At 39.8% G+C, this 27,662-nt stretch overlaps 1 protein-coding gene across 1 annotated transcript in view; it reads left to right on the plus strand.

Moving 5' to 3' along the window:
- The first annotated feature begins 2,296 nt into the window (after positions 1–2,296).
- Positions 2,297–27,662, plus strand: part of WNT5B (Wnt family member 5B) — a 156,913-nt gene continuing 131,547 nt past the window's right edge. The window contains exon 1 of the mRNA XM_044677495.1: positions 2,297–2,332. The gene's annotated coding sequence lies outside the window, so the exon portion shown is untranslated. The remainder of the gene's footprint in view (positions 2,333–27,662) is intronic.

The raw sequence follows: 27,662 nt of genomic DNA on the forward strand, positions 1-27,662 counted from the left end.
AAGCACTTTGACCCTTTAGACCAATACCCTCTGACTCAGAAATCCCACTGCTTGGCATTTACTCCCTTGGCACAAGGGAGTAAATGATAAAAAGAAGGATCCTCAAATAAACCCAAATATTTATAGCAATACTTTTTTGTGGTAGCAAAGTACTGGGAACAAAGTTGGTTCTCATTGGTTGAAGTCCAATGGACTGTGATACATTAATAAAATGGAATATTACTGTGCCCTAAGAAATTATGAATATGATGAATACAAGGAAGCATGGGAAACTATATAAATTGATGCAAAGTGAAGTAAGCAACAAAAGGAACACATAAGATAGATAGATAGATAGATATACAATGAATACAGCCGTGTAAGTGAAAAGAACAACGAAATCATAGAAACTGGCTGGGTGCTATGAAATTATTATGACCAAATTTGGTCTGCTAAAAGAGATATGAGAATGCACCTCCTTTCCTTCTTTGCAGAGGTTGAGGACTCTAGGTATGGAAGACTGCATGCATATGTCTGCCTTTTTCAATATATTGGTTAGTTTCCCTGAAATGCTCCCACCCCCTCAGCCCGACTATTTGGCTCTTTGGGAAGGGGAGGGGAGAATATATTGAGTGATGAAGCTGATATAAAAACTAAAGATATCAAAAACTTTTTTAGCCTTTAAATATTTGTACCTCCAGTGCTTTAGTAAAGATATAGACCACTAAATTGTCCCAGAAAACAGAATTCTCTTTCCTTCTCAGGACTAATTCAAGGTGGTGGTGGTGGGGGGTGGGGGGGTAGGTGCTCGTTTCTCTGTCTTAGCTACCCTGCCCATAAAGTCAGGAAAGAATTCCAGCCCCATTCAACTCATCAAGACTGAGAGAACAAAGAAGAGAAAATTTGTAGCAAGGGATTAGGGAAAGCTTTGGGAATGTTGACATTTTTTTAAAGCTTTAGTATGGTCTGGTGTTATCATTCCTTGATGTCTCTTAACTTTGGTCGGCCTTTGCCTCCAACAAATCCCCCTATCCTGGAAACCTGTACTGCTCTGCCCTGGCTCTCTTATCTTCTCTGGGCAGTAAGAATTGCAGGTGGGGCTGCTGTTAAGATTCCACAGAATAGAGCCCAGGAGACTCAGGGGGACTTCAGGGGCCAGGCTTTGCATGCATCGCTGCTTCTGCATTGAAGAAGTCCAAAAAGTCTGCTTTGAAGGCAGGCTGTTGTGGAAAAAGGGATTGGGGTTCTCTGAACAACTAATTCCTGAGAATCTCGAAACAAGTAACTTGGGGGTCGGAAGTACTGCATGGAAGTCAGATGGAAAAGGGGGACTGCTGTCCGAGGTGCATCTGACCAGGAGGTAGTTCCCAGTGAGGCAGGTGCGGAAGTGCACGGTCTTGAGTCTCTCTTGCAGTCTCGGGGAGGACTTTGTGGGAGGGGTATTCCTGGAGTCTGGGAGTGGGGTTCGAAAAGGAGGCAGTCGGGGGCTGGGCACAGTCTGGCGGGGGGCGGGGAGGAGGCGTGCGGGGGGCGGGGCGGAGGCGGCTGGAGCCCCCGGGAGTCTCTGGCCCAGTTCGGGCCCCAGCACTCCGCGTCCGCCGCGCGCTGCTGCCACCCTCCCGGCAGCCACCGAGGGGACAGGAGTTGCCTCTAGACCTCCAGGAGCCACGAAGAATGGCATTGAGTCTCCCTGGCAGCAGGGACTTCGGCGGCTGGGACTAGTTGCGCTTCCTACCCCTTTCCTTCGCCTCGCCAGGCTTCCGAGCCCGGAGCCCGCCCTCCTGCACGCCCCCCTCTTCCTCTCCAAGCAGGCGGACTTCTGGGGTCCCACTCGGGCAGGGTCGCGTCCCTCCGGACGGAAAAGAGCTCAGGCTTTCCCTGCCCAGCCTCTCCCCACCCCGAACATACACTCGGGGGTCGGGGGTCAGCAGCCTCCTGCCCTTGCAAGCAGTGCCACAGGAGACTCCAGGGGGATCTCGGGGTGGCGAAGAGAACGCCCGGAGCTCGGCTGCTCAGAGCGCGATCGTCCACGCCTCCTTTGCAGACTTCTCCAGCTCCAGGGTTTCGGATGAGGAGTTCAGCGCGGCGGGAGGCGGACCGGGCGGAGCAGTGAGCAGAGGGAGTTAGGGGGGCGGGGGGTGCCGTACTTCAATCCAGTGGCCCCCTTCCCGCCCCATCTGGGGCAGTGTGTGGGGTATCTCCTGCCTGTCTCTGCCGCCTGCTTCAGAGGGGGTGGGGACAGAGATCCCCCACCCCCTTCACCCCCTACTGCCACCCGGGCTGGAGGAAGGAGTCTTTCCGAGGGGGGGAGGGGAGCCTTGCGAGCCTCGAGAGGACCGAGCAGGACATGCAGGTAAGAGCTTGGCTGGGCTTCCAGCTTTGGGATAGGGGGCTGGGGGTGGCTTCAGAAGCACCTTCCCTCACGTTCTGGAGAGGGCATGAAGAAAAAGCAACAGGATTCCTCTCCTTGCTAAACTTACCCAATCTGTTGCTTTTAAAAAGGCTTCTACTCTCTGCGCCGCCCCCCGCCGCCCCCCACTTGCACCCCAACCCCAGCTCTGTTGTGGAAGGTTGGGAGAGGAGGGGGATTTCCTTCTAACTTATGTTCAGATCATTTTTAGTCACTTTGTCACGTTAGAGTACAGGGCTGTCTTTCTCTAAGGACGTGGTAATGAGAAAGGGGAAAAGTGGGCAGAACTGTAGCGGCTCTGTGAGCTCGGGAGTTCTTTATGAGTTAAGACTTTGTCGTATGGATCCGTGAGCCCCGGTCAGCAGGCCAGTTAAACCCCAAACTCCATGGGGTGGGGGATGATAGATTTGGGGGTAGGGAGGGTGGCAAAGAGGGCGAGGGAGTCTATTAAGTCTATCTTAGACCCATCTAAGAAACAAAGCTGGACGGAGCTGCCTGTGTGGGAGAGGAGAAAAGCTCCCTCCCTCTCTCTCTCTCTCTCTCTCTCTCTCTCTCTCTCTCTCTCTCTCTCTCTGGCCCTGCCTGCTGGCTTTATTTAGCTTTGTTGTAATACTGGTGTTCGAGAGCATACTAACTCGTGGAACAGTCAGGTAGGGGATAAGGTTTCCCAAGCAGCCACTTGCCTACTTAAGGTCTCCCTCCCACTTGGGTTGCTCTGGAGTTTCTCTTGGGACTCTTGTTATGCCTCATGCTGACCTAACCCCCTTGGAGCTTGCTCTTGGGCAATAACGGGGTTGTTTGGAATGGGTCTGGCACCTGGGTGTGTAACTAATTGAAAGAATTGTCTTCACGATTACCATCACTTCCAAATTGGCTGGAGAAAACGTTAACCTTAAAGCCTTTCAACCCATCCATCAACCTACAAGCAGTTTTTAGGCACCTATTATGTTCCAGGCACTATAATTATTATTGGGGATAAAAGACAAAAACAAGACAGTCCTTGCCCTCAAGGACTTTCCTTTGGGAGGGAGGAGGAAGAAGCCATATAAGGATGTACAAGCTGCATCCACACAAGGTAGATACAAAGTAATTTTAGAGGAGAAGACATTAGCAAGTACCAGAAAAGGCATGCTGCTGCTGAAGGTAGCGCTTGAGGGGAGTTGAAGGAAACCCGGGATTTTAAAATGCAGAATTCCAAGAGCAAAGAGAGTATTCCAGGACCGAGAGCCAGACGATGCAGAGGCACACCCAACCTGTGCACAGATTCTTCAACAGCTTCTTCAGGCTTGGACTGCCCTTCTCTGTCTGTTCATAAGATCATCAAAACGGAGACAGCAAATGTATTAGTTTTTTTCTAGTTCCGCTAGTTGGGGTTGGTCTGGACTAAACTCCTGCCCCAAACTCAAGGAACCTTGAATGTGGGATTGAAGTTTTCTCTATTTGTTCCTCACTTCCCACATCCTTTACAAAATACACAGCATCCCTATAAAAGGGCAGTGGGAAATAATCTGTGTTTCTAGTCCATTCATTCCATGGGAAATATGCCAAGAGCCTTATGGTTATCTAATGCCAAGCTTCTTATATATTTTCATTCTCCCTATCATTCTGGGAGATAACTGCCAGGTAATGATGCCAAGAGCCTTACAGTTATCTAATGCCATGCTTCTTATATACTTTTATTCTCCCTATCATTCTGGGATAATTCCGAGGGAATTATAAATTCCACTTTACCTGGAAAAGAAATGATTTGCCCAAGGTCATTCGATGCATCCAAAACCACATTGTAAATTTCAGTTACCAATCTGGGCAGAATTTCAACCTGATACATAGAAGAGAAAGGCTCAGGATCATGTTACCAATCCCCCGAACTGCTCCATCCTCGGAGGAATGTGCCTCTTTGACAGAGTTGTGGAGAGATGATCTGTCCCTCCATGCCATGGATGCAGGTGCAGAAAAGACTGGGGACAGCTGTGCACTTTCACGTTCCTGGCTAAATACCAACATTCTCACATGCATAGGCAAAGCCCCAGTGTGTCCCACCTTCTTTGGCTAGCCCTAAACAAAACGCATGCCCGCCTCTGCCGCCGCACTCCCCAACAAGCTGAGTGCCCTTCCTTCCCTTAGCAAAGGGAGATGCTCACAGCCATCTCCACACGCATTTGACTTGCCTGTGGGTGTTGAACTTAAGAAAGCTAAAGCATTCACTACTTGAGCGTCAGACATATTTAACACCCACTCTTCCCCTGGCAAAGAGGCTTTCATACACCCGGGATTACTAGTAAATAAGCTGACATCATTGGAGATGGAAAGATGATTTCCTTCGGTTTAAAAAACCCATCTATTCTGCTGTCCATCTCTGAGTAGCTTTTATGGTCATTACTAGCAAGAGGGAAAGGGGAGGATTCTTCTTCTCAAGAAAAGACTGAGAGAGACTGTTTGCACAATTATGAGGGGGTGATAAAACTGAGAGAAGGGCTCTTAAATAGGGTGTCAAGTGCAGAAACCCAGAGAAAAGGGCCTGTGTAAAGCGGGGGGTTGGACACTTAAACTATGACGGTGAAATTTATGTCAGGCAGAGGTTGTAGGTGGTAAGGAAATGATATATGCAATAAATTACAGAGGGAAGCAATTGGTCTCCTCCCTGCCTTTATTTTTTGCTTTTTAAAGAAATTAAGCATTTGTAGCAGGGGAAATACTATGGGGGTCTGCCTCCCAGTTGGGAGCAAGAGCCAGACTTGGATGAGCTACCTGGCCCCTTTCCATCTATGGATTTCCTGTATTCCCAGGCTATCATTTCATGTGTATGAGTGTGTGTGTGTGTGTGTGTGTGTGTGTATTTGCCCAGGAATTTGAAACCGGTCTCCTAGTTCATTTGGTGGTTGTAATATTATCTCAAAGTATCTCTTATTAACTTATTGAACAACCCTTTTGGGGGCCTTCCTCCCCCCCACTTCCCCATACTGTTTCCAAAATGTAAAAGTTAAAGAGACACTGCCAAATTCTCGCAAGCTATGTGTTACAAAGGAAAAAGGAATACCCTTCACCTGCAGAATTCATACTCTTCCTGATAATGGCTGATGAGAAAACTGTTATTTTTCACCATTTTCATGATTCTATCACCACTATAGTTCAGAAGGCAGAAGCACTAGTCTGATTGGTGTCTCTCTTCCCTTTCTCTCACCCCTCTCTATTTTATTCATTCTTTCCTTCATTTATTATTCTACTAATTTCCGTTGCTTTGTAGATTCCCCAGTGTCTAGTATCTCTAAGTTTGGATCTGCAATATGTTAATATATATTTATTTGAAATTAGATTTTTGAAAAATCATTGAAGTGAAAACCAAGAGAATAAATCAAAACCTTCTAAAACTCATTTAGGCATTTGTTTTTGTTGAAGGGTGGGGTGTTGCTTTTTGAAAGTTCTTATTAAAGGGTAGCTAGGTAGCCCCGTGGATAGTCAGGCCTCGAGTCAGGAGGACTTGGGTTCAAATCTGGTCTCAGATTCTTCCTAACTATGTGACCCTGGGCAAGTTACTTAACTCCATTGCCTAGCCTTTGTCACTCTTCTGTCTTAGAGATGATTCTACAAAAGATAAATGCTATTAAAAAATAAAAATAAATAAGAAGGGCTTAATTGTTCACTGGAGTAAGAGTCAGAAAACCTGGGTTCTAGTTCTACAATGGAATAGAAAGAGTCCTGACTTGAGAGTTAGAGGATCTGCCTTCACCAGTTACTAGCTGTGTCCTCTTGACAAGTCATTTCACTTTTTTTGAGTTTCGACATCTGTTAAGGAACAAAAAAAAAAGGACTTGTTCCACTCAGGACTGTTGGGAGAATCAAATGAGATAACATATGTAAAATGCTTTGTAAGACAGTCTACAGAGCTCTTGATAAGAGCCAGCTCTTTTTCTACTTTACCATTTATTGTATCACTCCTGGAATCGAATCTAGGAATCAAATCTGGTGTCTATGTGTAAACATTAGGTCCTCAAGAATTGAAAAAATGCTGCCCCCCAGATCTAGCTATATATAACATTTCCTCTGTGGAGAGAGGTTATAGTAATAGTAGAATATAGAATTGCCACTCTTCTGTATAGCATCTCTCCATGGTATTTATTCCTTTTCCTTAGAGACTTGAATCTTTAGTTTCTATTGATTTCTGCAAACTAGATTCTGCCTTTTGGACAAGAAACCCACAGAACACCTGAGGATAGGCATAATGATGAAAATGAAAAGATGACAGGATCATAGAATCCAAAAACTGGAAGGAACCTCAGATTTTTATGTCAGATTTCTTCTTTGATATTCCTGACAAGTGATGATTTTCCCTGCCCTTGAAGACTTCTAGAGATGAGGAGCTCACTACCCATTGAGGCATTCTTTGGTTTTTTGGAGTGTTTTATTTGTTAGGATTTTTTTTTCTTCATGATATTATAGACTTAGAACTAGAAAGAGTCCTTTAAAGTCATCTAGTCCATAGATGAGGGAACTGACACCCCAAAACAAATGACTTGCTTAAAATCACACAGTCAGGGGACAGCTAAAGTGTCAGACCTGAAGTTGGGAGGACCTGAGTTCAAATATAGCCTCAGACACTTAGCTGTGTGACCCTGAGCAAGTCACTTTACCTCATTTGCCTTATGTCTTAGAATTGTTACAAAGACAGAAAGTAAGGGCTATTAAAAAGAAAAAGAAAAAGAATCACATAGGCAATAAGAGACAGGATTCAACCCCAGATCTCCCATCTTATCTTAAAATACAGTGTGTTTTTTTTTTTTTCTGTAGCAATACCTTGGCTGCCCCATTGAGCCAAAGTCTACCTCCCTGTGACTTCAACTCCTTGCTCCTGGCTGTGCCTTCTGTAGCCAAATAAACTGAGTCTGTTTCATCTTCCATCTGATAGCCCCAGATACTTCACATGATCTTAGAACTGGAATGGACCTCAGAGAGCATCTAGAACAATTTCTACCTGGCAAGAATCCCTTTTACAGTATACCTAACAAGAGGTCAGTCAACTTTTGTGTGAAGACCTTTAGGGAAAGGGAATCCATTACCTCCCAAGATAGCCTATTTCAATTTGTGAATAGCTATAGTTGTTAAGTTTTTCCTTAATGGAATAAATTAGGGGTAAATGACCTTAGCAATCTAATGTCTGATAAACCCAAAGATCACAGCTTTGGGGATAGGAACTCACTATTCAACAATAACTGCTGGGAAAACTGGAAAATGGTATGGCAGAAACTAGATATAGTCCAATTATCTAACATTCTATACCCAGAGAAGGTTAAAATGAGTATATGAGTTAAACATAAATGGTCAGACCACAAAAAAATTAGGGGAACATAGAATAGTTTGCCTGACAGACGTATGGAGAAGGGAAGAATTTATAACTAAATAAGAGATAGAGAACATTACAAGATGCAAAATGAGTACTTTTTACTATATTAAAAAGGTTTTGTACAAACAAAACCAGTGTAACCAAGATTACAGGGAGAACAACAAACTGGGGGGAAATTTTATGACAAATTTCTCTATAAAGGTCTCATTTCTCAAATACATAGAGAACTAAACCAAATTTATAAGAATATAAGCCATTTGATGAATGGGCAAAGGATATAGACATGCAGTTTTCAGATGAAGAAATCAAAGCTATCAATAAATATAAAAAATGTTCTAAATCACTCTTGATTAGAGAAAAGCAAATTAAAACAGCTGAGGTACCATCTCATACTGATCAGATTGGTCAATATGACAGTAAAGGTAAGTGATAAATGTTGGAGGGGATGTGGGAAAATTGGGACACTGGTGCATTTTTGGTGGAATTGTGAACTCATCCAACCAATCTGTAGGGCGATTTGGAACTATGATAAAAGGGCTATAAAACTGTGCATACCCTTTGATCCACTACTAGGTCTGTGTCCCAAAGAGATCTAAAAAGAAGGGGAAGAATGTACTTGTACAAAAATATAGCAGCTCTTTTTGTGGTGGCAAAGAATTAGAAACTGAAGGGATGTCCATCAATTGGGGAAAGGCTGAACAAAGTATGGTATAAGATAGTGATGGAATATTATTCTTACTACTTACTATACTGTAAGAAATGATGAACAGGATGATTTCAGAATGAGTTGGAAAGACTTACATGAACTGATGCACAGTGAAATAAGCAGAACCAGGAGAACATTGTACAAGTAACAGCAATATTGTATAATGATCAACTGTGAAAGATTTAGCTACTCTCAGCAATACAATGATCCAGGACAATAACAAAAATTGTTAGAGTCAGAATGCAAATCAATCATTTACACTTTTATTTTGGGATTTTGGTTTTATAAGAGTATTCTCTTACAACAATGAACAATATGGAAATATTTTTTTTGCATGATAATACATTAAAACACAGAGAAAATGGTTTCCCTTATATCAAGCTCAAATTTTTTTTATTTTTACCCCCTTTTCACATTTCTTTTCCTTGGGGCAAATCGGCACATATTTATTCCTTTATTAAAATCTTCTCCCTGTTCTAAGTCTTCCTTTTTCCAGACTAAATATCTTTGGTTCCTTCAACTGATTTTCATTCCTTATATGAGAATGAGCATGAACTCAGTGTCCTTTGAACCCCCTCTTTATCCTCCTATAAATAATTTCTGATTTATCAATATCCCTCCTAAAGTATGGGACTATGAATACCTCCCTGATTTGGGACACAGAATCTTCTTTGAGTGACACTCAAGATTGAGTTTAGCTGCCAAATTATAGTATGTCACACTTCTGACTTGTTTGAGCATGCACTCCATTAATGTAGATACCTTTGCCCACTGGAGAAAGCTGTATATTGGCAGGGTCTCTGAAAATTGACATAATTTGGTACAAATCCAAACATTTCTCTTCACAGTGGAGCTCTACTGGAACTGCTTTGAAATCCCAGACACCAACCCAAGTTGATGATTTTTGTGCTCTGTACCAAGCATTTTCAGCTCTGAGCCACTTATGTTGACCTGACTAAATTTAAACTTTCTGCACCCACCTCCTCCATCCCTATTCAACCCACTCACTCATGGCTTAACCACTAGGCTAGCTGCTTGTGCATCACTTCCTGATTTCATGGCCACTGTGGTTTGCAATTTGGTTTCACTGTCAGCCCCAGTCTTCTCCTAAACTTTCTAAAGATGGCATTTTTCCTCCTTAATCTTCTCTCCAGTGACTCCCTACTTAACTCCTCTTCCTCCTGAATCACTCACAACCAGATTTGCTGTAGAGAAGCCTAGGAATTTGGGGGTTCTGCAGGGTCAAGATTCGCTGGCCCTCTTTCCTGATAATGCCAAATGTAATGAAGTGAAGATCCAAAGACCTTCACAGCGACTCGTCTGCCAATTAGAATTGAAGTAATTGGTGCTTCCATTATCTTTACTTGTAGAGTTATGTGGGCAGAACCAGATAGGAAGGCTTCCTCTTCTGGGAAAGAACACTGACAGCTGGAACACAATCTTAAAGAGAAAGTGTTTTCCTTATCTTTCTAGTTTCAGTTTTTCAAAACTTCAGCATTTGACCTGTTGGTTTAGCACATTCCATAGTTTATTCCACTAAATCTTTCTCTAGTAGTTTTGAGGACATTGTTTTAGAAAAATGCTTGCATGAGTGGTCAGTAGACCCAGAAGGTCTTGCTTCTGTTGGCACTGGGGATGTTATCTTACATTTAGACAGTGACTCCTGAGAAACCACCCTGTGAGGTAGGTAGTGAGAATAGTATTAGCCCCAGTTTTACAGGAAAAGAAACAGACTCTCAGAGAAGATGAATGGCTTGCCTGTGGTAGCATAGCACTTCCTACTGTGCCTCACTCCCTTCCCACTAGTTGTGTGACCTTAAGCACGTCATTCCCAATCTTCTGGGCTCATGTACAAAAATGACAAGGTCGGTTGTACTGGATGATCTCTCATGAGGCTTCCACTGAAAAATGTTGGTGATTCTTAAATATTCTATCCTTCTGTTTTTTGAAACCCCTCAGCTGTTTAACAGAGATGGGAGATAAGGAATCATGCAAATAAAAGGGCAAGAAGGAGGTGCCCTCCCCCATCTCCACATTCACATACCACCACCCTCCTCTGGGCTAGAGAGGGTTCTCTCCCCTCCATACTTTCACAGAGTTACTGTTTCACAAATCTGGTTCTTCCAGGCCGTGGTCTGTGGTTGAGCTCCAGAGGCTCAGCTTTGGCTCTCTGGTCTGGTGTGGGGGCCCCTGTGGTTAGTTAGCATCCTGAGGTTTGTGATGAAGCTCTGTCTATAGCTGTGGGTGACCTCCTGGTTGGTGCCTGCCTTCTTCCCCTCCGTGAGGGACCCAGTTTGGGTTCCCAGTCTGGTTTATAACCCTCACTCTGCTGCAGCTTCAGAGGGATGGAGTGGCCCTAACTACTGAAAGAGAGACTGCATTATAGGGTTTTCCTGCCTAACTTAAAAGGGGTAAGAGTCAATTTACTGAATTCTCTTGAGGGGACAGCAGGATCTGATGATAGCTAAAGGGAGCTGGTTTTGTTTGTTTGTTTTTAGTTAATGAATTTATTCTTGGTGCCTGCTATCCAAATCTCCTCTTCTACCAAGTAAATTTAATAGTTATGTCCTTATTCTCAGTTGTTAGATTTGATCAGAGTCCTCCTGAGGGGAGATGGGACTATGAGAGTAAAGCCTCTCAGGTCTGACAAGTTTGCTCACCCCTGATCCTTGTTCTCTTTGTTTGGGAATATGTTGGGGATGAGAGAGGTAAGCTTAGACCAATGTACCTGAGCAGCCTTATTTATACCCCCAAAATAAACCAAAGGTCCGCATCTCAACATTGCTGGTGCTAGACTAGCCTTCTTTTGCCTTTTGATTTAGGCTGGATTTAGTAAGAAGCTAAGCAAAGGTATGAGACCAGTGAACCCAAACTTTTTCTTTTTACAAATTCTAGTTTTCTGCCCCTCTGTTCTTGAGGAACTCTCTAGAAGAATGGAATAAAATAGTCTCTCCCCTAAGTGATCTTTTCTAGTCAGAACTTACATAGATCGAGAAGGTTGGCTTAGAAGTTATTTGGGCAATGACATGTTAAGGGCTTCAGAAACAATATTGATTTGAGATCAACTTAAATCAACTAATAAAAAGTTTAAAGGCAATGTGTACATAGAAGTCAGCATGGTACAGAATGCCCACATTAGAGTCAGAATCGGGGTTCAAATTCTACCACCGACACTAATAATTGACCTTGACCTCTATAGGCTGCAGTGTCCTTATTTGTAAGATGAGGGGATTTGGCTACCTAATCTCTAAACTCCCTTCTAGTGTTAGATCTATGGAATATACCACTGATGATGATCCAGACTGAAAGATTAGGAACACAGAATTCTTCTCTGCCAGTGTTTCCTGATATGTGTAATCAAAATGGTCCAGAACTCACTTTTGGCTCACCCGGGCCAGGCCAGATTCAATCCTTGAGGCTTCCAAACAAATGATTATGGAACGTCAGAATCTAGCTCTTGTCTCAATCTGCACCAAAAGAAAAATGGCTCCCATGTAAGTACACAAGCTAACGAGGCAACCTATAGAGGGCATGTTTTATTTAACACAACAAAAACAAGAATGCAAGGGACTGTATCCAGAAATGGTCGAGAATCTTTCATCCTCTAATGGGCTCACTTACCACAGGGGCCATATGTACTAGCAGAGAAACGGTATCAGCAAAGTCCCTGTGACTTTCTTCCAGGTCTTAGCTCCTTCTTTCCTGGCTTATTCTAGTGGTTGTATAGATCTTCTTCATGGAAACCCAGTGCATCCCTGCTCTTTGTCTCCTTTCTTGTTGCATGACTCTCTGTTTCCTTCCTGGTAGTGGGTCTATCTGCTACTGTCTTTTCTTTGATATTTTCTTTGTGGAGGTATCTTTTTCCTACTGGTCTCCATCTTCTTTTAAAAGGTAAGCCTCAATGAGCTCAAGTATGGAGGCTTAATATTTAGTGCTAGAATTATGGGTCAAAAGTACTTAGGAATATGAGAACTTTACACATTGTCTAGGAAATTTCACTCTTGGAGTTCAGGAACTTATATAACCCTGCTGGTACATGCTTAGGTTTGTCTACTATATGTGACCAGAAAAGATGGATCTTATGTGTTTTATTCAAGTAGGTGGTATGGAGATTAGAGGGTTGGACTGGAATTCAGGAAGACTTGAGTTTAAATCCTCAGATGCAAATTCTGTGACTCTCAGTCTCAGATGCAAGCTCTGTGACCCTCAGCCTCAGTTTTCTCATCTGTAGAACAGAAATAGTATTAATAGCACCTATCTCATAGACTTGTGAGAATCAAATGAAATAATGTATCTGAAGTGTTTCACAAACCTTAATGTGCTATATAATTAGTAGCTAGTATTATTATGTAACAGATTATGGTCATGAAATGCTCTTAGTTTCCTAAAGGAAAAATGTTATGAAGCATGTATTATTTTTGACCAGGTAGTGAACCAATACTACTCCTTATTCCATCCCCAAGCCCTTCAGTCATGCTTTGCTCTCTTAGTGATCTGAAAGTGAAGTAGGAATGTTAAGAGCAGCAACTTCTTACAAAGAACTTAGGGACGCTTGCCTTGGGCTCACTGTAATGCCAAACAGTAAACCATTGTGAGTGGAGGTTTTATCCATTTCTTGGGATGTATCACTCTTATGGAATTTGGCTTTCTTACCTAGTAAAAATAGCTTACTTTGTCAGATATATATGTATATACAAATACATGTGTATGTATCATATACATGTCCTGAAAATATCATCATTCACGCACTCCTATGGATCTTCTTTCATCATGATGGTGAACCTTTTAGAGACAGAGTGCCAGACCCCACCCCCAGACTGAGTTCCATACTAAAGTGTTTCACAAACCTTAATGTGCTATATAATTAGCAGCTAGTATTATTATATGACAGATTATGGTTATGAAATGCTCTTAGTTTCTTAAAGGAAAAATGTTATGAGGCATGTATTATTTTTGACCAGGCAGTGAATCAATACTATTCCTTATTCCATCCCTAAGCCCTTTAGTCATACTTTGCTCTCTTAGTGATCTGAAAGTGAAGTAGAAATGCTAAGAGCAGCAACTTCTTACAAAGAGACCATTTGCCATACCCTACCACCAACCTTTACCCTATACAGGAGAGGGATAAGGCACTCCCATTGGGCTGCTGGGCAGAGGGGTGGGTGAAGTGAGGAATGTCCTCAGTGAGTATAGAAAGGGGAGGGGAGTGGCCCCAGGGCTCTGCTCTCCTTCAGCTCTGCTGCCTGTGAGTCACCTGCCTTACCCCACTGTGTGCTCCCATTGGGCTGCTGGGCAGAGAGGCGGGTGATGTGAAGAAATGTCATCAGGTGTGGTGTAGAGGGGGAGGGAGCAGCTCTGCCCAAGTCCCTCTGCCTTTCTAGTAATTAAATCTGGGTGGGGAGGGTGGCTGCATGCCCACAGAGAGTGCTTTGCATGCCATCTTTGGCACCCTTATCATAGTTCACCATCACTGATCTAGAGTAATATTCTCAGGGAATAAATAAATTTATGTATGATCAGTTGTCCATCAGGTTGGATCTGATGCTGGTGTGTATGTTTCTTCCCCTTTCTGTCTGTATGTCTCTGTAGCTCCTCATTTCTGTCTTCCTCCCTCCCTATGTCTCTATCTCTGCTTCTTCCTTTCTTTCTCTCTTTTCCTCTCTCTCTGTCTCTCTGCCTCTTCCTCACTCTCTCCTTCTCTCTTTCTCTTTCTCTGTCTCTCTGCCTTTCCATCTCCCCTTCTCTCTCCTTCCTCATGTGTGTGTATAAACTAGTATTATGCATGAAATAAGTCTTCAGATGAATCAAGATGGATTATCTAGGCAGAGTCATTGCAATGATTCTCTCTTCTTATTAGCTCTAGCTCTGTTAACCTATTGCTTTAAGTCATGCCTAGATGAATAAAATTTTGAAAAATTTGACTTGATAGGCCTCTGGAGAAAACAGAATGGAAATAGAAAGGAATATACCTTTTTCTCAGCAGTACATGGCACCTTTACAAAAAATATGGATTATATACTAGAACATAAAAGCCAAATGTTATCAGACTTTGCTATTACACTATCTGGGGAAAATAGCTGAAGAAGGAATCCTACCTAATTCCTCTTATGACAGAAATGTGATGTTGATGCTAAACCAGGAAGAGAAAAAAAGAGAAATAGACTCGTTGTAAATAAAAATTGATCTGGAGGCTTATTACCAGACTTATAAGCATTTATTAATAAAGAGTAAGAGACTGATAGAGGCAGAGAGAGATCTCAACCTTTCTAACTTAAGGTAAGATCAGGTCCCTGATGTCAGACCAGTCTTCTCTCCATTGCTACCTCTTGCCAGAGATCAATTGATAAGATAAGAGGCACTAGCCCAGGGAGTAAGTTCAAGAGAAGAAGTAAAAAAGCCACTCTTCTTCCCCCACCTCACCTTTTAAACTCCATCAGCTCCTCCCTCTGTAGCGACCTTGCACTGGCTCCGGCACACTGACACTCATGATGATGCCAAGGGACACCAGCGTCAGACTGGGATATGGGGTATTCAGGATCAAAACTGGAATGAGGGTCCTCTAGATATTTTACTTCACATAGACCAATATTCATAATAAATATTGATGCAAAGATTTTTTAACAAAATACTAGCAAGGAGATTACAGCAATATATCATAGAATTTTATCCTAGGAGGGCAGAGATGGTTCAATATTAGGAAAACTATCAGCATAATTGACTATATCAGTAACTTAAATTAAAAAATTATTTCCCCCCAATTACATGTAAAAACAATTTTTAACATTCATTTTTAAAAAGTTTTGAGTTCTAAATTTTCTCCCTTATTCTCACCTTCCTTTTTTCACTCCTTCTGACTCCTCCTCCCTCCCTGAGATGGTAAGCAAGCTGATGTAAATATTACAAGTGATCATGTAAAACATTTTTCCAAGTTAGAGATTTTATGCAAGAGATCTCTAACAAAGAAAAGAAGAAGAAGAAATGGAGAAATATAATGTGTTTCAGTCTGCAATCAGACTCTATTAGTTCTTTCTTGGAGGGCAGATGGCATTTTTCATGATGAGTGTCTAAGAGTGGCCATATCAATAACAAAACCAATGAAAACCATATAATTATTTTAATAGACACAGAAAAAGCTTTTGCCAAAATACAATACCCGTTCCTATTAAAAAACACTAGAGAGCATTGGTAACTGGAAAATTCCTCAAAATGATAAATAGAATCTATCTAAACCTATCAGCAAGTATTATCTATAGTGGAGATAAGCTAGAATAGAAGCCTTCCAAATAAGATTAGGAGTGAATCAAGGATACCCAGTACCAACAGTACTATTAAATATTGTACTAGAAATGTTACCTATGGCAATAAAAGAAGAAAAGGAAATTGAAGGAAAATAGGCAATGAAGAAATAAAGCTATCATTCTTTGCAGATGATATGATAATATATTTAGAGCATGAACCAAAAAACTAATTGAAGCACTAACGACTTCAGTAAAGTTGCAGGATATAAAATAAACCCACATAAGCCATTAGCATTTCTCTGTATGATTAATGAAGCAAAACAGCAAGATATCAAGAGAAATCTCATTTAAAATAACTGTAAACAATATAAAATACCTGGGAGTCTATCTGCCAAGACAAACCCAGGAGCAGAACTACAAACACTTTTCACACAAAGTCAGATCTAAACAATTAGGAAAAATTAGAATAATTGCTCATGAATAGGCTAAGCCAATATAATAAAATGGCAGTTCTACCTACATTTATTTACTTAGTGCCATACCAATAAAACTACCCAAAAATTATTTCATAGTGCTAGAAAAAAATAACAAAATTAATCTGGAAGAAAAAAAGACCTGGAATATCAAAGGGGATTAATAGGAAAAAAAGTATGAAGGAAGATGACTTAGCTATACCAGATCTCAAACTAAATTATAAAGTAACAACTATTGAAACAATCTCATACTGTCTAAGAAACAGAGTGGTGGATGAACAAAATAGATTAGGCACTCAGCATTTAGTGGTAAATAACCATAGTGACCTAGTATTTGACATACCCCCTAATCCAAGTTTGGGGGAGAACAACTCACTATTCAGAAGCAAAAATTGTTGGGAAAACTGGAAAATAATATGGCAAAAACTAGGCATAGACCAAATATCAAGTTAAGTTAAAATGGAAACATGACTTAGAAATAAAGGAGATACCATAAACAAATTAGGGGAATGCAAAAGTTTGTCTGTCATACCTGTGGAAAAGGGAAGAATTCATATCCAAATCAGACTTAAAGAACATTATGAGATATATGATAGATAACTCTGACTACATTAAATTAAAAGGTTTTTGCACAAACAAAATAAATGCAACCACGATTAAAAGGCAAACAACCAAACTAGGAAAAATCTTTATTGCATGTGTTTCTAACAAAGGCTTCATTTCTCAAATATCTAGAGAATGGAGTCAAATTTAAAAGAATACAAAGCATTCCTCAATTGTCAAATGGTCAAAGGATATAAATAGGCAATTCTCAGATGAAGAAATTAAAACTATCTTTAATTATATGAAAAAATGTTCCAAATTACAATTAATTAGAAAAATACAAATTAAAACAACTGAGGTACCACTTCACACCAATCAGACTAGCTAATATAACCAAAAAGAAAAATGATAAATGTTGGAAGGAATGTGGAAAAATTGGGATACTGTTGATGGAGCTGTGATCTAATCCAACCATTATGGAGAACAATCTGGAACCATGCCCAGAGGGCCATAAAACTATGCACACCCTTTAACCCAGCAATATCACTACTAGGTCTATATACCAAAGAGATTAAAGAAAGAGGGAAAGGAGCTACTTGTACAAAAATATTTATAGTCGCTCTTTTTTGGTGGCAAAGGATTAGAAACAGAATAATGACTATCAATTGTGGAATGGCTGAACAAGTTGTGGTATATGATTGTAATGGAATTCTATAATAGTACCATAAGAAATGACAAACAAGATGATCACACCAAAAAAAAACAACCAACCTAGAAAGATTTATATAAAGTGATAGAAAGTGAAGTGAGCAGAACCAGGAGAACGTTGCACCACAATAATGTATGATGATCAACTGTGAATGACTTAACTATTTTCAACAAGGCAAAGATCCAGGACAACACCAAGGGATTCATGAAAAATAGGATATTCACTTCCTTAAAAGGAATAGAGTCCAAATGCATATTGAAGCATAACATACTTCATTTTATTTCCTCCATAAATTTTCTCTAGTATAAGCAGTAAGAGTCTTGTTTTTACATCATGACATTGAAATATGTATTATATGATAATATATGTACAACCTATGTCATATCACCTACCTTTTTGGGGAGGGAAAAAGAGTGTAAAGAAGGAGAAAGAAAAGACTGGGACAGATTGTTGGATAGCTAATGTGAGAATTTGTTTCTCTTGGGTAAACATACTTTTATAATTTATTATATATTTATAACATATCATATGTATTATTACTGAGACATATTATGTATAAAAAATAAAACTAAATGGTCAGGCCTAGAAACAGGAGGTCCTAGGTTCAAACCCAGCCTCAGACACTTCCCAGCTGTGTGACCCTGGGCAAGTCACTTGACCCCCATTGCCCACCCTTACCAATCTTCCACCTATGAGACAATACACCGAAGTACAAGGGTTTTAAAAAAAACAAAAAAAACAACTAAATGGTAACAAAAAAAATCATGCTTAGAGGGGTGTATCTTAAGTGTTTCCTCTGCTGATCTTGCTTGTCTAAATTGTACTTGACCTTATCTTAATATGTGGCATGAGATCTTGGTCTATTCCTTACTTCCTGGTTTTCCCAACAATTTTTTTTCAAATAGTGAGTTTCTGCCACAAAAGCTTAGATCTTCGAATTTATCAAACACTAGATGACTGTGATCATTTACTGCTGTGTATTATGTACCTAATCTGCACCACTGATCCACCATTCCATTTCTTAGCTAGAACCAGATTGTTTCGATGATTACTGCATTCTAATATAGTTTGAGATCTGGCACTGCTAAGCCATCTTCCTTCCCTTTTTATTTTTCATTAATTCCCTTGATATTCTTAACCTTTTGTTCTTCCAGATAAATTTTGTTATTATTTTTTCTAATTCTATAAAATATTTTTGGTAATTTGATTGCTATAGCACTGAATAAGTAAATTAATTGAGATCGAATTCTCATTTTTATTGTATTAGTCCAATCTATGCATGAGTAATTAATATTTTTCCAATGACTTGTGTGGAAAGTGTTTTGTAGTTGTGTTCCCAATTGTTTGTCTGGCATAGTAGATTCCCAGATATTTTGTATTGTTTTTTAAATGGAATTTCTCTTTCCATCTTTTGCTGCTGGATTTCGTTCATAATATGTAGAACTGCTGATGATTTATGTGGGTTTATTTTGTATCCTGCAACTTTGCTAAAGTTATGAAATATTTCAACTAGTTTTTTAGTTTAGTTTCCTTGTTGCCTACTTTAATTCTGTCAATTTCTCTCCTCCCCCCACCCCATTGCTAAAGCTAACATTTCTAGTACAATATTAAATAATAGTGGTGATAATGGGCATCCTTGCTTAACTCCATGATCTTATTGGGATGGCTGCTAGCTTATCCCCATTGTAAATGATAGTTGCTGATGGTTTTAGATATATGTTACTTATTATTTTAAGGAATGGCCCTTTTATTCCTATGCTTTCTAGTTTGTTTTTTTAAATAGGAATGGGTGTTGTATTTTGTCAAAGGCTTTTTCTGCATCTAGTGAGATAATCATGTGATTTCTGTTTGTTATTGATATGGTCAATTATGCTGATAGTTTTCCCAATATTAAACCAGTCCAGCGTTCCTGGTATAAATCCCACCTGGTCATGGTGAATGCTCCTTGTTGCATTGCTGTAGTCTCCTTGCTAATATTTAATTTAAAGTTTTTGTATCCATATTGATTAAGGAAATTGGCTTATAATTTTCTTTCTCTTTTTTTGCTCTTCCTGGATTAGTAATCAGCACCATATTTGTGCCATAAAAGAATTTCGTAGGACTCCTTTACCTATTTTCCCAAATAGTTTTTATAGTGTTGGGATTAATTATTTTTAAAATATTTGCTACAATTCACTTGTGAATCCATCTGGCCCTGGGGATTTTTTCTTAGGGAGTTCATTGATAGCTTGTTTAATTTTGTTTTCTGAGATGGGATTACTTAAGTATTCTATTTTCTCTTTTATTAATCTGGGCAATTTATATTTTTGTAAATATTCATCTATATTGTCAGATTGATTGTCATACAATTGGGCAAAATGGCTCTTAATGATTGCTTTAATTTCCTCTTCATTAACCCTTTTCATTTTTGATACTGTAATCTGATTTTCTTCTTTTTTAAAAATCAAATTAATCAATGTTCTATTTGTTTTTTTCATAAAACCAACTTCTAATCTTATTCATTAGTTCAAAGATTCTCTTTTATTTTTTATTTTCAATTTTATTAACTTCTTTGATTTTTAGGATTTCTAATTTAGCCTTTACTTGGTGATTTTTCATTTGTTCTTTTTCTAGTTTTTTTAGTTGCATGCTCAATTTATTGAATTGTTTTTTCTTTATTGATATAAATGTTTAGAGACATAAATTTTCTCCCAAGTACTCTCCAGCTATATCATATAAATTTAGATGTGTTGTCTCCTCATTGTCATTCTCTTTAATAATGACATGATTTTGGGGTGGTTTTATTGGTATGGCACTAAGTAAGTAAATTTAGATAGAACTGCCATTTTATTATATTGTGTATTGACTCCAAGGCAGAAGAGTAGTAAGGCTAGGCAATGGGGGTTAAGTGACTTGCCCAGGGTCACACAGCTGGGAAGTGTCTGAGGCCATATTTGAACCCAGGACCTCCCATCTCTAGGCCTGGCTCTCAATCCACAGAGCCACCCAGCTGCCCCCTTACAATGCAATTCTTAATTGCTGGGGCTAACTCTTTCCCTTTTCAACTCTCTTTTCTACTGCCAAGGGTCATATTTCTTAAAGCTGCTTCTGTTTTGTAGTGACTGCCTCTCTATGTCCAAGTCTATCTGGAGACTGCATATTTCTCCTTTCTTAATTGTACCTCAAACTGACAAAACTCTTGGACTGTTGAATATGGTGTCTCCTAGTGGGCACATAGGTTTGTTGCTAGATGACATGTGGGAGAGGAAAAAAACCACCCCATTACCCTCTTTCTTCACCCCCATCCCAGTATATCTAGCTGTTCCCCATAAGGATCTATGATTTGATCCTAAACTCAGGGGTCTAATCTGACCAATCAGTCCTCTATATCTATATTAGCATAATAACATGGAAATAAAAAGAAGGCAGATATGAAACCTATTGCAGTTTTGACAGGCATTGATTGGTAAATGATGGTATATGAGAAGTAAAAGAGAAGAAAGAGTCAAAAACAATGACACCAGGGTGTGTTGTAAAGGAAAGACTGTGTGAATGGTGGGTTGGAAAGAATAAAGCCATTTGGTCATTTATTATATTAAAGGAGAAACTGAGATTAAATGACTTATCGTAGTTCACATAGCCAGTAAGTAACAGAGCAGATCTTCATACCTCCAGACCATTTCTCTCCACCAATCCATCCTTCATACAACTGCCATAGTAATTAAACTTCTTTGGACATGTCCTCTGACTCTCATGGAATTTTCCCCTCTACATTATACTTTTTTCTCCCAAGAAATAACTGTGTCCAAAAGACAAACTTAGTATCTTTCCGTGTATTTCACTATTTCTTATATTCTAGACTAGACCACAAGCTCCTGGAGAACAGGACCATGTGGCGTGCATCTTTGCATTCCTTGGAAGAGCTATCACTGTGAATTGTAGCAAATATAAAAGACATTTTAAAATTTGTAACTGAATGTGTTAGATAAACATTATACACCTTTTAGCTGTAGTGAATACAAATTTCATTTGCTTTTTTATAGCCTTATCAGGTAGGTTCATATGACTGGAAAGAACTTCAGGAGGTATGGAAAACTGGCTTAGGGTCCCTAGTTTACTTCTATCAGTGGTACCTTCTCTGAAGGAAGTCTCTCTTCAAAGACTTTGCTTTATCAGAGGCTGTGCCCCACTGGAGTCGAACATCACTTTTATTCCTTTCTCTAGGAATCACTTAGATTCCTATTCTAGGTCTAGTCGCTGTACATGAGGTCAGTGGAATATAGCATCTGCAGTAACCTTCTTTCTTCATGGCCATTATCACAAGGACAGCTACCCCTCTCTGGGTGGTAGTATGTAACTTGGCATTTGTCAGAGTTTTAATTTGTCCATACCTGAAACTTAGTACATATAGTCTTAAAATATTTCAAGAGGAGTTCATTTCAAGACCAAGAATTCTACCTTGTGTATGAGATAATGAAGCTCATATAATTGTCCTGGGTAAAAACAATGGAGCTGTCATAAGCATATAAAATGACGGGCTTCTTTAGATAATTGGAAATTAATGTGAATTCATGTATGAGGCACTTCAATTCTTAACCTGGTAGTCTCCAAAAGATCCTAAAGCATCAAATCCACATTTGATGGTGGGAAAAGCGTGGGACTTGGAGTTAAGAAGACCAAGGAGTCATCTCATGCTTCACACACTTATTAGCTCTGTGACCTTGGAAAAAATTGATTTAACCTGTTTCCTCATGTAAAAAATGAGCAAAATGGTAGTACCTATATTATCTCAGATGAGATGATCTGTACACTTTTTGAAAACCCTTTAGCATCATATAAATTTGATTCATTATTACTATCCTCTTCTACTTCTGCTTTTGGTTCTCCCCAATAAGGTACCCACAGATGAGATAAATGAGTTTTGTTTCCCACAAGTTTCTGATGATAGCCGCCATAACCCTCATAGCGTGATAATTCTTTGAATACAATCTTTCCAAACATAAAGAGATGATCCGAGTGGACCAGCTTCTCTAAATAGCTAACATTAACCGGCACTCTCTGAGCTACTGGAAAATGATAGATACTCCAGAAATCTCTCATAACAGGTTTTCAAACTGGGAGAATTTCACTGGTAGATGAAAGCAATCTTCTTATCTTCCTTTGCTCTGGGATTCTGATAATACTCACCATGTATATCCAACATAAAACATTAGTTGATGGCTCAGCAGACAATTTGAGCATGTCGAACTCATGGCATGTATTACCAATCCACTTTAGTTGTTTTTATTCAGAGCTAAGTAGAGAACTCATATGTTGAATCTTCCCAGTTTTCTTTAGTATCACCACTCTAAGGTGAGACATAAAGACTAGAAGAATTCAGTAGCAATACTATTGACTAATAGCTTCCTTGAGGTGTTCTTTAACTTCTCTATCTCAGAGAGATTTTGAGGGAGAGAATAGTAGGGAATCTTGGAGGTGAATTGTCTGTGGCCCCCTTGGTACAGTCCGGCAGGTAAATTGTCTCATAACTAGTCTTGAATTTCTTCCTTAAATGATCATTCCACTCCAAGTAGACAGGAGCTAGAGAGCTGAATCTGAAATCAGGAAGACTTCACTGAGTTCAGGTTATGACTTCAGAAACTTACTAGCTTTGTAACCCTGGGCAAGTCATTAGCCTATATCTGTCTTAGTTTCTTCATCTGTAAAATGGAGATGATAATGATAGCACTTACTTTCTAGTATTTTCATGAGATAAAATATTTATAAAGCTCTTTGAAAACCTTAAAATCCTTCTTAAATGCTAACTATCATTATTATACCTTGGATACCAGAGAGTCTCTGAATTCAAACCTTTTGAAAGTATTTCTTTCCTCTCTTCCCTTTCAGTGCATAGGGAGCCATATGGCAGTACTGGGTTTCATAGAGTGCCCATACCTCTTAACACCATTATTTTCTATTCTCCCATGAGCCTCTGTACAGGGATAGCCAGGCGTTCAAGTACTGAGTCTTTGCTTGTTGTCTCCAGGAAACACTTTGAAGTTGTTTGAATCTGACTACACCAGGGCCACTGTTCAGTTCACAAAGGGTATCTTTGCAAATACCTGTTTCCTCCCTTGGAAGGATATACCAAACCTACAGAAGCCTAGTCTTCTTAGACATCTTCAGAAATTCACACCTCTTTTTTCTCATAAAAGGAGCTGAATGTAATTATTAGCTGCTCACTGACACTGTTGCATGTGACCCTGTGAGTTCCAATGGAATGGAACCGAGGGGCTCATCAGAATAAAAGTTAATTTTTAGAAGCCTCTTTTGCCATGTTTTCTGCCTTTGGTATTGTAGAATTCAGCTCCTGAACTACCAATGTTGAATTCTCTTCTTGAGTGTATTAACATATCTATGGCAGTCTTGTGCAGAAACAAGAAAAGGTATCTTAGCTGGTCCATATATGCTTTTTGGGGTACCATTTCTAGAGTTGACTTCCTTGACCCCAAAACTGGAGCTTCCTTGGTCCTCAAGGAGAAACTAAACTCAAAGCAGCCCAGAAGGAAGTTTTCATGGCTCAAAAACTTCAATGAAGTTTTTGCCTCACTATCATCTTCCTTAGCATTATTTCTGCCAACAGTTGGATATCATGATAACTCAAAGTCCCACTTGGATAACTTGTGTAGCCTCTGACTACCCTTTTTATTTCATTTCTTGTCTTCTTTTTGCCATCATGATCAAGTTGTGAGTAGCTGAGGGACTATTCCTCTGCCACATTAGCACTTTATCCCTCCGAGTATTTTTCTTTTTAACCCTTACTTTCTGTATTAGAATTGATATTAAGTATTAGTTCCAAGGCAGAAGAGTGGCAAAGGCTAGGCTATTGGCGTTAAGTGACTGGCCCAGGGTCACACAGCTAGGAAGTATCTGAGGTCAAATTTGAACTCAGGACCTCCTGTCTCCATGCCTGGTCCTTTATCTACTGAGCCACCCAGCTGCTCCATCCCAAGTCTTCTTAAGCCTTAGGGCCAGCCTAACATGACTAATGATCTCTGTGGCCACAACACCTTTACCCACCCACTTCTATCTGTAGTATTCTTTGCAGCCTCAGCACAGAGAGGGAAACCTCTTTATCCTCCTTGGGGTGTGGTTAGGAAGTTTAAATGAATCTCTGGTGTCTCCAAGTTGCTATCGGGTGACCATAGACATTCAAAGATGGCACTGGGGAGTTGTTCTATCTTGAAGACATCTAGAACATCAAAAGCAATTACCCCAAGACTCTACAGTTGGTGCCTTTTTCCCCCCATGTTAAATACTTGCCGCTCTCAACAGTTTGGTTGGATGCCCCAAACGTGTGTCAAATGTTCCTTCTGCTGGGAAGTGGACAGGGCTTCCTGGAAACAGCCGTAAAGTGAATAAAGCCTTACGTTTCATTACTTTGTCTCCGGACCTTTACTACTGTTCTAGCCCATCCTCCTTGTAACACTAGGTTACTGGCCAGAGAGGATGTCTTAAACCCCAGTAGGTCTCTCTCACATCTAGCAATTGGTCTCCAATAACTTTTTTTTCCCACCAGCATCTCCCTGGAGGGAAGCCACAGGGTGTTTATACAGGCCAGCAGTTATGTTTTCCTCCCTGTGGATGACATACTCCATTTGTTCACAGGTTATAGTCTTTTACAATCAAATTCAATTCAATCATTTTTAATAGCCCAATATTTGTAAGGCTAGTTATTGGGAATAGTGAGTGGTAGTATCTGGGTAGAGCACTGGGTCTGGAGTCAAGAAGACCTGAATTCAAATCTTTCCTATATATTTGTTGGCTAAGGCAATCCTGATCCATAGAGAAAACAAAATTCACATGTTTTATGTGATAATAACTAGCATTTATATAGCATTTAAAATTTTACAAAATGCTTTATAAAGATGATATTATTTTATTCTCACAACAACCCTGTGAGGTAGGCGTTATCATTTTACAGGAGACAGACCTGAGAAGCGACTAGACCAGGGTCACCCAGCTCCTAAGTATCTGAGGCCAAATTGGAGCTCAGGTCTTCCTGATAGCAGTTTGTCCTTTGCACATATCCCTTATCTCCATGTATTCTACATTGCAGTCACAGTACCACTAGCTATTTCTTGAGATAACATTTCTAAAATCCTTCCTACTTTTGAAATCACAGAATCTGAGAGTTAGAAGGGAACTCAGTGACCATCAAGTCCCACCCACTGTAACGGTACCCAACCCGTTGCCCAGCTTCTACTTAAAGACATTCAAGGAAGGGGAGCCTGTCACCTCTCATAGCAGCCTGTTCTGCTTCTGAAGGGCTCTGCTAGGCAGTTTTTCCCTACATGAAGCTTAATTGTGCCTCTTTGAAATTTCCACTGATTGTTCTTGGTTCCCCACCATGGGACCAAAAAGAGCAAGTCTACCCCTTCCTCTGTGTGACTGCTGCTCAGGTACTTGAAAATAGGTATCGTTCCTTCCCCGGAGACTAAATCTCTGATCTTAATGCTTCATCTCTTGCAGTCGTCTATCTGTCCCAGCACTCCCTGGAATAGACTCCCTTCTTCTCTCTATGAATCCTCATTTTCTTTCAAGGCTTTCTCAGTTGCTTTTATTTTATTAACTTCTTGGAGTAAAGCCTTTCTTGATCTCTTCCCTTCTTCCTCAAATGACCTTTTACTTCTGTAACCATGTAGAATTTAAGCGCTCTGAAGTCAGTGATCATTTTGGTCTTTGTCATTATGTCTATTAAAGGTTATCCAGTTTATTCACTTACAAACAAGGAAACCTGATACCCAAAGAGAAGACCTAAGGTCACACAAGTCACAACAGCGTTGAATTTGAATTCAGTTCCAAGTTCAATAAACTTCTTCCATTTGTAAAATAAAGTGAATAAACTGGATAACCTTTAATGTCTCTAGCAGCTTAAAAAAAATAACTACTACCTAAATATTTGTTGAACTGAATAATTTGAAGGCAATTAGGTGGCTCAGGGGATAGATCCTGGTCTTAGAATAAGGAAGACCTAAGTTCAAATGTGAGCTCAGATACTGTGTTACCCTAGACAAGTCACGTCACCTCTATTTGCCTCAGTTTCCTCAACTACAAAATTGGGATTATAACAGCACCTACCTCTTAGGGTTGTTGTGAAGACCAAATGAAATAACATATGTAAAATGCAAATGGTAACTGAAGTGAATCACCTGTATTTTATGAGGGTCTCTTCCTATGCTTCAGGGCTCTCCACCAAGCAGTGGTTTTGCAGCCATAACCCCTACCTAATAATATACAGCACTAAGATAAGAGCCAAACTCAAGGCTTCCCTAATGCCGTTTTTTAATTAAATTTTAGATTTTTAACAGAAATCAATTTTCTCTTCTACCTACCCTTACCATATTGGAAAAAAAAGAAACAAAACCCTGTAACAAATTGCATAGTCAAGCAAAACAAATTCCCTTGTTGGCTGTGTCCCTCCCAGATATATGCTTCATTCAGTACTCCGAGTCCATCACTTCTCTTGTCAGGAGATAATAGAGCACGTCATTGTCGCCAAGGGCATTGACCTGACCTCTGCCCTGCAGAGTGCAGAAACTCTGGGTAGGGTTTCATTGGCTGACCTCAGGACCCGGGGATTACTTCATTCTGGACTTCTTTCTACCCTGTATTTTTTCTTTTTCTAAAAATAAAATTATTTTATATTTTTCAATTATATGTAAAAGCAATTTGTAACATGTTTTTAAAATTTTTGAGCTCCAAATTGTCTCCTTCCCTCTCTCTCCTTTTCCCTCATTGAGAAGGCAAGTAATTGAATATAGATTATACATGTATAGTCATGCAAAGCATATTTCCCTATTAGTCATGTTGTAAAGAAAAGAGACCAAAAAGAAAAACAAAAAGCAGTAAATTCTGATCTGCATTCAGACTCTATCAGTTCTTTCTCTGGAGGTGGATAGCCCTTTTTATCATAAGTCTTTCAGAATTGTCCTGAATCATTGTATTACTGAGATTAGTTGTCACGCACAGCTGATCAACTTTCAGTATTGCTGTTGCTCTGTACAATGTTCACCTGGTTTTGTTCACTTCACTTTGCATCAATTTATGTAAGTCTTTCCAGATTTTTCTGAAACCATCCTGGTCCTCATTTCTTTCTTTCTTTCTCTCTTTCTCTCTTTCCTTTTCTTTCTCTCCTTTTCTTTCTTTCTTTCTCTTTCTTTCTTTCTTTCTTTCTTTCTTTCTTTCTTTCTTTCTTTCTTTCTTTCTTTCTTTCTTTCTTTCTTTCTTTCTTTCTTTCTTTCTTTC

The sequence above is a fragment of the Gracilinanus agilis genome, chromosome 5 (assembly GCF_016433145.1).
Source record: "Gracilinanus agilis isolate LMUSP501 chromosome 5, AgileGrace, whole genome shotgun sequence".
NCBI classification, from domain to species: domain Eukaryota; kingdom Metazoa; phylum Chordata; class Mammalia; order Didelphimorphia; family Didelphidae; genus Gracilinanus; species Gracilinanus agilis.